This window comes from Panicum virgatum, chromosome 1K, assembly GCF_016808335.1.
Source record: "Panicum virgatum strain AP13 chromosome 1K, P.virgatum_v5, whole genome shotgun sequence".
NCBI lineage: Eukaryota > Viridiplantae > Streptophyta > Magnoliopsida > Poales > Poaceae > Panicum > Panicum virgatum.
In genome coordinates, this window is record NC_053136.1 from 6,336,812 (window position 1) to 6,350,967 (window position 14,156).

Here is a 14,156-nt window from a genome sequence, read left to right on the forward strand (position 1 = left end):
GAGGTTGCGCGCAGAGCCGAGAAGGAGAGGTAGGCTGCAGCTGCGGCAGAGGCTACAACAGCTGTCATTGCCCCTCTGTGGCTGGACACGTCGGAGGCAACCGACTCGAAGGCTGATGTGCAGATGGCATTGTAGACCCTCGATGTGCCGGCGATGCTGCTGGCGTGCAACGCGCGGGTGGCTCTCGTGAGGCTTGGCAAGCTCCTCGAGGATGATCGGAGCCTGCAGGTGGAGTGCGATCGGCTGCGGCACTTGGACCACGCTGGCTAGCACCAACGGTTGGACCGCGATCGCGACTCCGACCTCAAGTTCGTCCTCAACTCCGCATGGGTCCGCGGAGGCAAGCAGGCACTGCGCAAGGCGACTGTTGCTCAGGACCGCAAAGCCGATCGAGCACAGGGTAGACCGTACTCGGGACCATGGAGGCTTTGGTTGTGGTTTCGGCCGCGGTGGACGCGTCGACCCCAGCAGGCTCTGCGGCAGCAAGGAGAGAGTGGGTACCTCTCACCAAGATCGAATGACTGGTGAAGACTGGTAAGCTCCAGAAGGTCGAGAAGGTGTACTTTCACTCGCTCCCCATCAAGGAGCACCAGGTCTTGGAGACTCTGGTCCAGGGGCTCACAACAGAGGAAGCGTACCTTCACTCGCTCCCCATCAAGGAGCATCAGGTCTTGGAGACTCTAGTTCCAGGGCCCATGGCGGCGCACCGTGAGTCGCTGGAAGAAGAGCACTGTAAGCTGGAGGTCGATCAGCAATGCCAGGAGGTGGATCGTGCTCAACAACGACGGTTGGATTGCACTGACTGGCGGTTGGGCCGCAATCGCAACTCCGACCTCATCCTTGAATTCAACTCCTAAGCCAGAGGTGCAGACAAGATGTGCATGGAGTGGAGGTATGTTGAACTCGGGCTCGCGTGGCAAAGACCGAGTTCTCACTCGGCATATCCACTCTGGAGCCGACCCAAGGCCTCACCGCTTGGAGCGTCACCCTAGCCAACACCGCTCTCCTCTCATCCAAGCCGTGTTCAAGGACTGCCAGCAAGCGATGCGTTGTGGCCAGATTTGTGACACGTTGTACGAGGAGGTCGAGCTGGCGGGAACATCGAGCTTGGTGGAAGCAAAAGGGGGAGAGAAAGGATCAGACTTCTCTCCTCCCACGACGGACACCACCACTCCCTTCCACTCGACGATTCGATGCTCCGTCGTTGACTACATCTAGCTTGGAGCATCCGGGGAGTCGGCAACTCTTCTCCACCGAGCTTTCCTACTCCAGCATCCAAGCCGCCACCGACACCGCTAAGTTCTTCACTAGCTCGGGTTCTCCACCAACTCCGGCCGCCGACAACCTCCGCGTGACTCGGACCACTATGTGAGACTTAGGGGGAGAATGTTAGATAAGTATCCCAATTATTCGTCCATGTATCCATCTATATTACTAGATAGAGCTGGGTATAGTCTCTCTGGGGTGATCTCGACCGTTTGATGAAATCACATGGTTATTTTTACTAGCCTCCTCTGGTCACCTAAGAAGAATTAGGGTTAAAGAGGTGACTTGCGAAGTCTCCCGCCCCTATATATTATGTAATCCAATGCCCTTTGGGACAAGTGGTTGAGAGAAACAAATTTCATTTTGGACCAACAACCAAAAAGGCAGATTGTGTATTTATCCTTCACATTAGGCTCCCTGAAAATTGACAAGATGGCATGGCATGGCTTTAATATATAGGTACTACTACTCATACTCAAGTGTGCTTATTGCGGGATTTGGTGCCGAAATTTCGTGTCTTGTTCAGCTCGACAGTGCCATCTGAAGTTGATGTCTCCCTTATCCCGATTGGTCCCAAGCTTTCCCTGAGTAGCCTTTGTGAACTACTAGTGCACATATACACATATATGCATCTTTAATTTATGAGAGAGTTTGTTATGAGCTTCGTCTAATTAAGCTATTGCTTCAAGCAGATTCCAGGAGTGTTCGAGCGGCTGCTCCATTGATTAATAATGGCCATGATTTGGATCCGATGAGTCAGCTAATCCATCACTAGTGGTGCTCTATATTATATGCATTCGTGTAAACATATGCATGTCACTTCAGGTGTTTGCGTGTGTGTACTTTAACACTAAGGCGGAGAGGACTGGATGGAGTCTGATGCATGACCGAATGGAATAATGGATACTTTGATGACTTGGAGTTGACAGTAGAGTATGATGCATGAAAAGTCACTAGAGAGGATACTGATCCATCCCCAACACATTCACAAAAAGTAATTGGATTGATATCGACATGGAAATTAATACATCTAATTATTTCTAGTGAAAAACCTTAGAGAATAGAGATCGACACAAACGATGAATCTAATGTTTAAAAAATGTGCATGTGACTAGTCGTCGTTCAGAGAAAACCAGCTATCATGCAGTTGGTTTAGTTTGGGTAGGACATTATTAGCGGAATAGTAGTGGACTACGGATAGCTAGCAAACAGACATGGGTTCTGACACCAGCTATACCCAATTGAAGTATAATGCACAAATTCTGATGGCTTTTAGTCCTCGTTGTTAATTAAGTGAATCCTGTTGGGTCCAAGCAACACCAGTTATATATCAGGTTGATTAAAACCTGCCCCCGTTTGCTCTCCCGTCCGCGCTCCACGCAAAAACTGGGACACGTGTCGCCTCCCCGCGAGTTCTGATCATTTTGCAGAAAACTCCTCCGATTTTATAAAAATCATAGCTAAATCCAGCCCCGCCAGAACTGCACAGCAACCACGTCCATAACTTTTTCATTTAGACCCTCAAAGTAATGTTTATTTCCATACAAAGAAGGAAGAATTCAATAGTACTATCATATTTGCAAAAACCACCCGCGCCACTTTTTCGTTTAGCCCCTCCCACAGCCCCAAACCCTAGCCCCCCTCACTCTCCTCCCCGGCGCCCTCTTTCTCCCGCTCCTGCTCCCCGCCACCGCCTCCCCTCCCTTTTTCCCTCTCCGTCGCCTGCCTCCGTCACTCCTTCCCGCCGGCGCTCCTCCTGCTCTCCGCCGCCGCCAGCTCCCACGGGATCCAGATCCGGCACGGGGCGTGGCTCGGAGGGAGAGGAGGCGATTCTGGCTAGATCCGCGACGGCCTGGTGGTCCGGGAGGCCCGCGCGGCCCCTCGCCGCGCTCCGTGTCACCTCTGCAGCCCCGACGACCGCGTGCCCCTTCGCCCGGTGCTCACGCTCAAGCACCGCTCGCGCATCGAAGCTGGTGTCAGCCACATCGAGGAGGTAGAGGAGCCGCTCGACCCCGTCATCTCTTGCGTCGATGACCCCGCACCTTGGACCCGCGCCGCTGGCCAGCACCCGCCCCCGACAAGCATCATCCGTGGCTCCGCGCGGACCGCACCCCCGGCCAGCGCTCGCCGCTACCGCCCCGAGTCCCTTCCCACCCCTCACCCCTCCGCGCGCCACGGGCCGGCGTGGATCCGGTGAGCCTGCCCACGGCGCGGCCGGCAGCTGCTCCGCATGGGAGACAGAGCCACGGACGGCAGTAGCTGCGCCGCACCCGCGAGGAGGAGAAGGAGCAGCAGCAGAGGCCGGGCGGCGTGGCCGTGCAGCAGCAGTGTGGCATCGCTGGTGACCGCAAGGCCAAGGTATGTCCGGGCCTTCCTTTCCTCCCTCCTCCCCCTTGGGTAGCAGCGCCATGACCTGATGCTTCTCTCTCTTTGTTGCGGCAGGAATGGGGATTTCTCTTGATTGAATTCGTCCTCTACTCAGACAAGTTATTGATCTGAAATGCCCTTTCCTCCCTCTCTCTCCTTGCGGCAGGAAGGGGATTTCATTTTGATTGGATTCGTTCTCTCCCTGAAAAAGTTACAGATCTAAAAAAATTCCTCATTGTTGATGTAGACTGCTCATCAATCTTGGATTTGAAGCTCTGACCTTGTATATGCCAAATTGATTTTGGCGTGTTAGATGTCCCCTGATGTTAATCTTTGTCCTCGAAAATTTAGATATATATTTTGCACTTTTCTAGGTCACGTAAATTGACTACGGGGAGCTTAGAGGGAGGAATTTGTTGTTGCCTGTTTGTGCTACGGCGCTGCATATGCACTTTATGTATAGTGATAAAATTGATCGATCAACAATAAAATTTATAGGGTCAACAAGGTGTTCAAATATCTGTTTAAATATGATATTAATATCTAGGTTGATATGAAGTGGAAAAATATATAGTTTATAGACACAACAACAACAGAATATGGTGGTAATTTACCACCTATTGCAGGAGGTGCTCTCCTTTTACAATGCTAGCTTCTTGCATTTGGGGGAAAAGATAGTAGGCATTGAACTAAAACAGATTATAGAGTGGGATACCCTTACTGTTCTTCCACAGCACTGACCCATGCACCCATGGATCAGAGCAAAGTCATTTACAGTTGCTAGATGAATCAATGATACTTTAGCAAGCTTTTAGACATAATGTGATGTTATCTGGTTTTGTGCCTTCTCTAATCATCATTGCAAGTTCTTTATACAGTTTTTGTAATACAACTTATTGTGCATTCAGGATTTGATTACACGGAGTTCTCCAAAAAATCATGCAGTATCTCAGTGATTAGGAGGTACCAACTTCTTCTAAAATATTCCCCCTTGTACTTACTGAGGTTTTAATTGAGCTAATGACTGTGGTGTTAACATAAAGCAAACACTTCTTGATTTTATGCCATGATGCTATGCAAGTTCCCATTGAAGTGCTTCTCTTAAGAACGCAGCTGTATGCTATGCAGTGCAAAGGTTTGTTGAAGAATGAGTACACCAAATTTCAAGAGACACACGATAAGTTTTGCAAAGACAAAGCTGCACACATGCAGAATTTCAAAGGTATGCAAAGACAAAGCTGCACACATTAATTATACATACTCATTTCAATTCACTTATCTGTGTTGTTTTCTGCATACATTTTTCTAAAAGTTTGAAGATGATGACGACAAATTGCTTATGCAGTATGAACTGCAAAGTAGATAGCTTGTTCCTTCAGTTGTGTCTATGAGTTCATTGCTTTGACATTTTGCCATTTAACAGGAAAGAAGGAGAAGACTACTCTGCCTGAACTCGAGAAAACATTTTCAGAGAAGATAGCAAATGCAGAAGAATCTCCAAAGAAGATGAAGCAGGTATATGTTAGAGCATGCATTTTCAACTTTTCTTTGAAAGATCATTTGCAACTTAAATATCTGGTTGCTTATGTCATTCACATGTCCCATAACCGAAACTAAACTTGCATAATGAACTAACCATAATTAATTCACCATCTCTGCGTTCATGTTTCACAGGATGACAAATTGATCCACATCCATCGCAAGACCATCGGCTCATTTCTAGGTGACAACGCTGATGATCGATTTCGTCAAGATGATGACTGAAGCTGCTCTCACCTAATGGGTTTTTTGAGATCTATGTGGATAATATGTTATTGGAGAGAATATATCAGTGCATAGCGGAGGCAAAGTCGGAGTTGATATGCTGCACAGCTCACGTGTTTTCACTGGCTCGAGCTATGTTGTTCTGAAGCACGACTTCTCATCAGTTTGTTTGCCTCAAGTGAATTTGAAAATGGCCAAAGGGATTTCAAGTTTGTCTGCCTGAAGTGAATTTGACAATGGCCAATGAACAATTCCTGCCAGGAAGTACAATTTGAAATGAGGACTTTATATATGGAGTGCCAGGAAGTACAATTTGGAACTCAAACCTAACTCGAAGCTGCCAATCACCATACAGTTTCTTAATTTCCACAAGCATTATCCAAAGTCATAAGACTACTCAGTGTTCGATCAATTAAAACAATGCACTCCGGATGTATTTGTAGCCTTCACAGATGTTAATTTACTTTTTCCTTCGACCACCGAGTGCATTTAGCATTACTCGCATTGGTTAGCATAGAGCACAAGGCGTGTGAATGAATAACAGCTATTGCATGTCATTCCCTCCTATATTGTCTAATAAGATTTAGCTATCTCTGTATATTAGCAATTACAACAGCCCTATTGTCCCCTTTTTTATCTAATAAGATTAAGCTATCTCTGTACATTAGCAATTACAACAGCCATATTGTCCCTTCTTCCCCTTCTCAATTGCTAAAATTACCCTTGGATATCCTAAAGAATACTATCCTATTCCTACTCACACAGCCAAAGTTCAAAAGCTTTTCTTATCTATATGATGATCATTTCATAGATGCACAGAGAGGCTATTGTGCGTGGCTTGCCAAAGGATCTCAGAGAGGCTAGAAAAAAAATGCTCACAGTATTTATTTCTAATTTTCTTGTGTGGTTCCTTTATAGGATGGTAAATTGCCAATAGAAGCTTCTGCATCCAGAGGATGGATGGTATGCGTTAAGATTCTTTTGCCTGTAACAAATTCTTTGGAGAAATTTACAAACTTGAGCATTCCTCAAATGCTTAAACAATAAGCGCGCATTCGTGCTCTCCAATGTTTAATTGATTCTATTGCTAGATTTGATTGTTGAAATGGTAGGGCGTGCATCGCGCGCCGAATGTTCTAGTATACTTCAAGGGCAGAGAAGCCATATGCATGCCCATATGGCTGATGGGAAGCAACTCTTCTTGTTGGGATGGTGGAGAGGTACAATTACGATTTTTTTTAAAGCAGCCAGAGCACCGGAGAGTCATGTAAGATTTTAGGTGTCCACGTTGACCGGGCTCAACGCTGACTAGGCTATCCGAGTAGTCTCGGAACAACGAGTCATACTGAAGCACTCACACCACACACACACACCCACGCACACTCGCCTCAGCACCCAGTGGAAATCGTGGGTCGAGCATGCTCGAACCCACGACCTGCCGCTCCACCGCCTTGAGCATAGACGGTCCGAGCTACGGCTCGGTTCCCACAATTACGATTTCATTCGCTAGGATTTACACAACTGACAAGTGATAGTTTTACCTGTGTGAGTTTTTGGGGAGAAAAAAAACTTTTAGATCTATGAGGGGGTGCACTCAAACAAAGCTTGGATGGAGACATTGTTCTGTGCAGATATCAAGTCTCAACAAAGCTTGGACTCAAACAGTGTTCAATTATTGTGACAGACCCTTTTTGATTCACTCTCCCAACAACATTTTTTTGGCTAATCAATAATGTTGCAGCAGGAAGATCATAGTCATAGTGAGCTAAGGTACCAAGTTCAGCTGACTATTTAGTTGAATCACCACAAATATATACAATTACATCATCATATCAGCATTATATTTGTACAACAACGACAGGTTGTTGTTGTAAGGAACTTGCGACGGGTCTTGAAGGACACTAATAATGTAAAAAAGAATGCCTAAACGGTACTTGTTTATGATGTGATAGGTTGCTGAATGCCTAAAACTGGTTCAAGTGTCCATGGTCAAATTTGGAAAAGAAAATTTTGAAGTCTTGCAAGGGTGTATGATTGTTCTGTGCTGTTCTGTGCAGTAACATCCAGTTAACAATGCTTGCAGTTGAACGGCAAAAGCATGTGAACGTGAGATCTGTCAGTCCACTGCTCTTGGAAAAGCATGCCAATGGAGGAAAACTTGCATTGACACCATGATCAGAGAACAACCAAGCAGACAGGGGACTGAACCCTGCCACCAGTCCACCACTCATGCAACTGATGCAACTGTTGGCATTGTGCATCTTGGGCACAGTCACAATACTGACAATAATGGCATCCAGAATTGTATATTTATATATCTGAATTGCGTTATGGATATTTTAATTGAGTTTTATTTACCAAGGCCTAATTACAAAAGTGTGATGCAGACATTGAATTGCCCTATCCCATTGGTGTCATTATTTTGTTTGTGAGACACTCATACCCTTGCCTTAGAACAGGACGGTGCATATGTCAGCATCACTAGCTAGTAGCTACCATTGGTGTCCCACTGGTCATTTGGTCTCTAGTTTTTTTTTATATGTATATACCTGATGAAGTCATCTTCCAACTTCCAAGTTTGTTGCTTTCTGTTGACAACAAAGCTAGCATCTAAAACAAAAAAACAAGCTTATTGGGTAGCAGCAAGTGGGTGCAAGGGAACAAAATTTAGGGAACTAAATGTGGGAGTTTTAGTCTCACAAGTTTTAGTGGAGTACTGAAAAAAGAGCTAGCTAACTACTTCTTAGTAGTATATTCTAAGTATGAGTCACTTTTTTCTTTGATAATGAACTAAGGCTTTTCGTTTTTCATTGTATTTCTTTGCTAGGTACTAAAATTAAAAAAAAAACTATGTTTCTCTACGATACTTACCATGAAACCTGTAGGAGTAAATATAAATATAAATCTTGAAAAGGAGAAAGAAAGTTTTATGCCTTGCCATCATGACGACTTTTTTTTTTTGCATTTGAAAGGAAAGCGGGAGTTCTACTGATCGACATACCTATCGGTTAAATGACATTTGTATGACGTGATAGCCTTGGCCCTTGTATACAAATTATTATGATAGCATTGAGAGTAGCTTAAGAGTGACAATTAGGTGTCTTACCTATAATCTATAGCTAGGTACGTAAATTCCTAAGGCTACCACTGAACTCACACCTATCGAACATCATATCGAACACTTTGTGTGCCATTTAAAATACCATATCTAAATGATCCCTTTGCAATATCTTTCTGAAGGCTATCAGTTGTCTTCTTCCACGTATAGGAGTTTGGCAGAAAGGCGCGGGGCAACGTGAGGCCTTCCATCAAAGTGTAAGTGTAACCAAACTTAAAAAGAATCATTTCGTAAAATATAGGCTGTATCTGTGCAACCGCAAAGTGTTCCTTGGAATCCATAAAAAAGCAAGCTAAAAGAGATTAGATCAGGATGCGCATTGCTGGACCTCACATTACACAGGAGCAAACAGGCTACAAATAGGAATGCAATCTGGTACAACAATATATACACTTGTGTAATGCAATTTGCAGGAATCTCAAGATTATATCCTCGATTAAGCTATGTTATGCAGTTTCCTGTGTATCCTATTAGCTTCTAATTACTATGCTTAATTGAACTAATTACTGCATGCCACAGTGGACCTTTTTCAGTTTTTTTAGCACACATAACTAGCCATAAGCTAACTACTAGCTATCTAGTAAATCATTTTCTTTGGATCTTTGCACGAGGGATGTGCAGTGTTGGCTTTCTTTTAGGTCAAATTGTAATTTGTAGCCTAATAAGTGAAGAGAAAAGACACTCAAGAAATGAAAGATGAGCAAGGTGTCCACGCATGCATGCATCATTCTTATAAATTATTTCCTCTTATCACAAATAGATCTTCATTTAGATTATACTAAGTTAAACTCATCTTGCTTTGGCCGTCAATATCTAAAATTTCACATACCTTGACAACATAAGAATGGATATATATACTAGATTCACCATGAAAAGTTGTATCATTTGTAACCTTTTATATTTATAGTGTTTTTAATCAAAATGTCATGCTGAAGGTTGTGGTGATGTCCTAATGGACTTATATTTGTGATGAGAAGAACTAATTGATGTGCTTTAGTTTTCAGACTACTTACCAAATACGTACTAATAATGTACTGTTCAACTGTGAGGACTGCTTAAATCAAGAAGCTGTACATATGATTGCTGATGGGGTAGTTAAGTATTGTCTCTACCTGGTTAGTTAGCTGTACTAATCTCTTGAGATAAAGCTTTCTTTTACACCTACAAATCTAGAGATGATAAGCTAAGGATGGCTTATGAGCATACGTGGCCGATGCTGAACCAAGCTTCTTGATTTAAAATTTAAGGCTTACTTTAGTGCAAGCTACCTATGATACAGAAGTACACATGTAATTTTAGAGTTCTTCATCCTTTCTATGTAATATCGAACTTGTAAGACTCTGGATTTGCTTCTCCTCGCTTAAATGACATAGCAGTGCTCATGCAAGCTTTTTTTTAAAAAAAATTAGAGTTCTTCACGCATTTGCTATACCTAAGCAAGCTCATGTATTGAAAAAATACGATGAAATAAAATAATGACGTGGGGGGGGGGAGTGGAACCCAATTATAGACACAAGATCTAACCCAATATTTGGTTGTTAGAACTGGTCTTTCGGAAGATATATTGTTACTTGCATATCCATGCATCCAAATCGTTGGGAATCATTACACTAGCTGTATATATAGTTTTCATGTGTATGCATGGATCATGACAATTAGACAATATTGTGCATGTGCTTAAGGTATTAATTGTATGTCACTACTCATCATTGCTGCATCTGTGTACGTGTCCCGTTTGCACACTTAAAAAAAGGCACATAAAAAATAATTACAATTGCATTGAGACCATTCACACAACTCGATCTGCTTATCAATGTTATATATTTTGTTGTCCAAAACTACAAGAAGATCCTGACTGGACAATATGCATGCAAACAAGCTTTTTGCTAGCAACAGTTAATATTTCATTTTGATTGGCCACAGCTAATAATCGTCATGAATATTAATACCATATATGAGGGATATATCACCATGTAAACTTATTTCTATTTTTTATAGTTTTGCCATTTCCCTCACAGGCTGATCGCCTCAAGGATCGGGGACTTAATAATATTATCAATCACATTCGTACTTGGATGTTTAATTTGTTTTCGATCCCAAAAACCTCAAGAAGGATATTTTTTTTAAGTGAACCATCATTATTTCCATCCACAGATATCGGCCATTATTAGTTACTATGCATATAACAGAACTAGCATTCTACAGATCAGAGAGGTACTATGTGTCACAAAAATTCTTGATTACACATTTGTGCATATGGTCATGAGATGGCATTCTCAACCAAACCTAGCTTAAGTAAGTACTAACTTTCTTGCTTTGATGGTCTAATAACATGGCAACGCGTGGATCAGATCAAGCTTATATACTATATATATGATGATCTCGAAGCCTCACCTGCCTTTTCAGTTTCCAACTCAACAACTCAGATCTGGTTAAGATCATGACAAAAGGCAACAAGCTAGATCAAACTGTGAGTGAAACAATTTTGTGATTTGCACGAGAATTTGATAGCGACGCACGCTTTGAGAATCTCAATCGAACAGCTGACCGGATCAGGCCCAAAGGTAATCTGAATACGGTTGATGATTGACGAACAATATTAAGAACACAAGTGGTCCCTGCTACTACAAGGGCATTGTTAATTGGATTTATTGGATCATCGAGCGAGAAAACTATTGTTAATTTTATGGTGATGGAGATGTACAGGCCAACACACACGGATGAACGTACCTTCCAGGAGAGACCTCACATGCAACCAAAGCTAATGGTCCAGGCTTAATTCTAGAAAAATATTTAATCAATTTGCTTAGCTAGATACGCATCTCGATCGGCAGTTGCTCAATCTATATGTGTACCAAATGTATATTTCCTCATGATGTGGTGTCGAAATGTGTGCTACTTTTTGGTGACAGATCTTTAGTAGGTACTTAGTTTTGTTGATTCCTGTACTGTAACATGTAAGATAGAATCGACATTAGTTCCTACAAATCGTACCACAGGAAAGTTGTGGGAAAAGCTGTGTTAGGCTGGCGTGTTCAAAATGCTTTGATTTTGTGGGATGGGATTTTCACAAGAATTTCTCGGTAAAATATGTAGAAGAAAATTCTCATGACTATTTTTTAGAGAGAGTGGCTATATGTTGCGTGCTCTGAAATGTCTTCAATTTATATTAACTCGTCGTAGCTAGACTTAATTATAGTGAAGTCAATATAGATGTCACCTATAAGCTGGTAGAGACATAAGCGCATTAATTTTAGTACATTACTTATTTTTTTTATAATCAACCTAATAATAATTAAGTTTGAATGTTCTTAATCACTTGCTTGAGACACATATGTACTATCCAGTAATTTTTTTGAATGGTCTCTTGAGTTGCATCTGACAAGAATATTCTCTCACATCTCGATCATCACTATGACACATTTGTAACGCAATATATAATGCAAGAAACTATGTGTACCAAGTTAGGCCACACTCGCATGATGCTTGTTATTGCATATATGCCCTTGTAGCTGGAACCAGGGAGATACATATGCATGTTCTCTCTAAATTCAATGTGGCAAACTTGCTCTAGTTTTATATAAAAATGGAACTTTTGCTATCGCGTAAAAAAAATCAGCCTAAAAAAAATTTCAAAATGCATAATGTACATGGCCCAAATTCATCACTCATGTCGTATGGGTATCCCTAATAAGGATCTACATTATTATGCATGAACCATTCTATATAAAAAGGTAAGATTGGAATGCATATCATCGATCAAGGAAATGTGCATGGTAGATATGGGATCACCATCTCTTGTCACGCTAGTTGGAAGAAATAAGGAATAAGTGAAGCTAATACTCAAGGTGTCACCACCTCTTATCACCAGACACCAGCTATTGCATATGGTCTCAAAATGATGTTGAACACAGTTTGTAGGTCAACTCAAGGTGGTTTAGGGTAATATTACACTAGTACTCAGTACATACAACTTAGTCCACACTCGCTCTAAAATATTCTCGTAACGACTGGACCAAGCTAGCTAAAACTTCTTTTGCTTACGATCTCGGTAGGCATTCTAGTGCAAATCATGCATGTTTAGTGTTCATAGAAAATGATTCCAGTCATTAGCCAAACCTCATCCAACCACTGTCAGGGAACAGTTCGCTCCTGGTGGCCAAGAACGGTCAGAAAAATGGAAAGAATTAATCATCCAAAAGTTTGAAAAAAAACATATGGAATTATTCTCTCCATAGCTTGTATATATGGTTATTAGTTTTTTAAAAGTTAAGATACATATGTCAGCCCTGAAGTTAGCTGGTCCCCTCCTTGGATTTTTTTTTTCTAGCTTAGCTCCATCATCCTTGAGAGGCCTCTTTGACCATCAGTTACTTTCACCTTCACGGAACTCACCAGTTACCATCAAGTACGTGTATAATTAGTGTAGAGGCAAGAAAGCACTCAGCAAGTCCTGAGCTAGTCCATGGTAAATAGTTATTAATTCTAAAGAGTACAGTTGCTGTAGATTGTAAATCATGGTGAACATGACATTTGCATTTTAGAATGGGATCATGGAAATATATAATCACGCAATATGTTAAACACACGCACGACGACAGCAAGTTTACAAGTGAAGTTTGCCAGGCTGATCCTGACCAAGTCTGATACAAGTAAAAAAAAAACAGAGTTGGAGAACTGAGAATCGAAACCAGTAGGAAAGAGCCAACCATTCTCACGAGCTTATATATGAAACAGAAGGCGGCTAACGGAACCTCGTTCAGCTGTGTGTACGTTTTTTCGAAGTTTTATTAATTTCAGTATCGTCATTACATCGAGTTGATGATACGATAGAAACACTTCCAGTCTCTGCACAATCAGGATACACATAGCCTTATTACAAAAGGATCAACAAAATTTAGACACACTAATAGCATTCAATCCGTAAACTAGATGGCCACACCCAGGTTAAAAATTCCGTAGCCACCAGTACCACAATCGATGCCACTACAACAAAATCCTATGATGTTAGCTTCTGTAGGATAGATCATGTACGTAGCTAATGTATAACAAATTAAATAACCCACAAAGGAGAAGAAATCAGTTCCTTTTTAAATATCATGTCATTACTACCACTACAACAAAAAGGGGTGGTAGCCACGCTTTTATTGCTATGCTGTTAGAAGCGTATCTACATTTTGTATGGCTGTGCTACTAGACATGGTTGTTGACACGTTTCAATAAAGCGCTTCAAGACTTACAATCCAGATACGTTTTTAGACCGGTGTAGACACATTTACTAAAGCGCTTCTATCTAGATACGTTCTTGGATATCGTTGACACGTTTTAGGATAGCGCATCAGAAGCTAGATACAGATGCCACATCGATTTTCACGTAGATACGCTTCTTTAACGTCTCAATGAATTAGTGTCGTTTTACAAATTACAAAAATGTAAAACTACTGCCTGACTTCGAACTCAAAACCTGTAGTATTGCAGGCCCGTGGCATACCAACTGTGATACAACATTGTTTCCGCCTTGCTTGAGTTATTTTTTGTAAAATATCTTTTTGTCTAGTAAGCTAACAATAAAATCTAATCCTCGAGTCTTCCTCCTCTATCGGATCTATTCCTGGCTGACATTCTCTGCCCCTCATGAGCA

The 14,156-nt window shown here is 42.1% G+C and overlaps 1 pseudogene; it reads left to right on the forward strand.

The window, feature by feature from the left end:
- The first annotated feature begins 153 nt into the window (after positions 1–153).
- On the forward strand, positions 154–5,602 carry LOC120652029 (annotated as a pseudogene).
- The last annotated feature ends 8,554 nt before the right edge of the window (positions 5,603–14,156 follow it).